At 30.2% G+C, this 2,077-nt stretch overlaps 1 non-coding gene across 1 annotated transcript; it reads left to right on the top strand.

Annotated features, from left to right (window-relative positions):
• Window positions 1–212: 212 nt before the first annotated feature.
• TRNAW-CCA (transfer RNA tryptophan (anticodon CCA)) lies at window positions 213–286 on the top strand. The gene has a single exon. It is a non-coding gene; the product is annotated as a tRNA-Trp (tRNA).
• The last annotated feature ends 1,791 nt before the right edge of the window (window positions 287–2,077 follow it).

Raw genomic sequence — 2,077 nt, 5'->3', positions numbered from 1 at the left:
TTTGTTTTGGGTACAAAATGTCACGGGTTCAAATCCTGTCATCCCTATCCCTAACAATTACTTATTCTATGATATTCCGTATTCTATAATATTCCATATTCTATGAGATGAGCAATAAACCGGGAACCTGTGAAGACGAATTCCAATTGAACATACATACTGAATATCTATATGCAAAATGGATTTGGATCATATAATTTTATGAAAACAAAACGCTCTTAGTTCAGTTCGGCAGAACGCGGGTCTCCAAAACCCGATGTCGTAGGTTCAAATCCTACAGAGCGTGATTCTAGTATTATTCGCCTGATAATTACACTGAAATAATTGAACATTCAAAAGAAAGTCTGAATTTTATCCTTGTCGATTAGGATTAAACTAAATAAATAGGGAATCACAAAAAAAGAGACATTAATGAATCAAAGATCCAACTGATCACCTCGTCGGTATTGTAAATATGCAGTTACAAATAATCCAGCCAAAGTAATAGGAATTAAACCTAACACGATTCCAAATAGAAAAACTTCAATCATTTTTATTTGTTCGAAAAGTAAAAAGAAAGGTAATATAATATCTAGCCTTAAACATAAATCTGTATTGATCATAAATCTCAACGATCGAGAATTGTAAATTGACATAGTAAGGAATTCTAGAATGTCTTATACCAAAATTTACTATTCCTCTCAAAATTACAAATCAAATAAGTCGTATTTTACTAAGACCAATAAATAGAGACGAGGTTATAATTAAAACCGATAGTAAAAAACCGAAATAACTAGTGATAGTGGGCATATAGAAACTAAATGAAATATGTTCGTTCTTTTTATACATATGTTTATAAAGCACTTCCCTAAATTTCCATTTTTGAGAGAAAAAAGAAGATAAAAAATCCTACTTGAAAGATACAATTCAAAATTGGCAATTCCTCAATAAATTCAATTATTAGAGACGAAAAAAAAAAAAAGAAATAGAGTAACATAATTTAGAAATAAATTCCTCATCTGTTACATCTACCCATCCTGTGATTTCAAATCAACATACTTCTTAATCAACTCAGGAATTAAGTAAACTGATCTAATGAAAATATTTAGTATTATTCTATAGATATCCAATAGAATTCTGTTTATATTGGAAAAAGAAAAGAAAAATTATGAATATTCAAACAAAGAATAATAACTCTGTTATTTCATTTTATTTCACTTTGAATTAATGTAGAAGAAAATAGAAAAAAAGATCTTCAACAACCACAAAAAATATATTTATTGATTTGGCAATAATTGAATTATTAAAATAGAAAATCTACTTTATGAATTATCTACTTTATTAATTATTAGAAACCCTTTTCTCATATTCCGATTTTAATGGATCTTTAGTTTCTAATCCAAAACTAATAATTTGAAATGTTAAGAACCTTCCTTTTATACTATTACTCTAAAAATTTAATATAAAAAAAATTTTTATATACCCAAACTTTGCAAAATTTTCTATCGGATTTTTGACTACATAGAGACAATCAATGAAAAAAGAAGAAAAAAATCTAGTACTAAAATTTTACACTGATTGTGAAATTTCATTGCTCTGTTAGAAGAAGGATAGCTATACTGATTCGGTATACTCAAAAGACACCGTTGGTACAAAATGGACGATCTAACAAGGATTCTATTTCAGTAAATTTCGCCTTACTGATCTCGTCTTTTATGGACTCGATCCCCCCCTTTTGACTGTACAAGAATATGTGGAGTTCAAGATGTCTGGAAGCACAGGAGAACGTTCTTTTGCTGATATTATTACCAGTATCCGATACTGGATTATTCATAGCATTACTATACCCTCCCTATTCATTGCAGGTTGGTTATTTGTCAGTACAGGTCTAGCTTACGATGTATTTGGAAGTCCCCGCCCAAACGAGTATTTTACAGAGAACCGACAAGGAATTCCATTAATAACTGGCCGTTTTGATCCTTTGGAACAACTTGATGAATTTAGTAGATCTTTTTAGGAGGCTCCAATGACTATAGATAGGACCTATCCAATTTTTACAGTACGATGGCTAGCTGTTCACGGACTAGCGGTACCCACT

The sequence above is a fragment of the Vigna unguiculata genome, unplaced genomic scaffold (assembly GCF_037176805.1).
Source record: "Vigna unguiculata cultivar grain cowpea cultivar isolate G323 ecotype 2 unplaced genomic scaffold, ASM3717680v1 ptg000349l, whole genome shotgun sequence".
In the NCBI taxonomy this organism is placed as follows: domain Eukaryota; kingdom Viridiplantae; phylum Streptophyta; class Magnoliopsida; order Fabales; family Fabaceae; genus Vigna; species Vigna unguiculata.
Note: the sequence above shows the minus strand (reverse complement) of the source record. Positions and strands in the feature narration are given on the sequence as shown.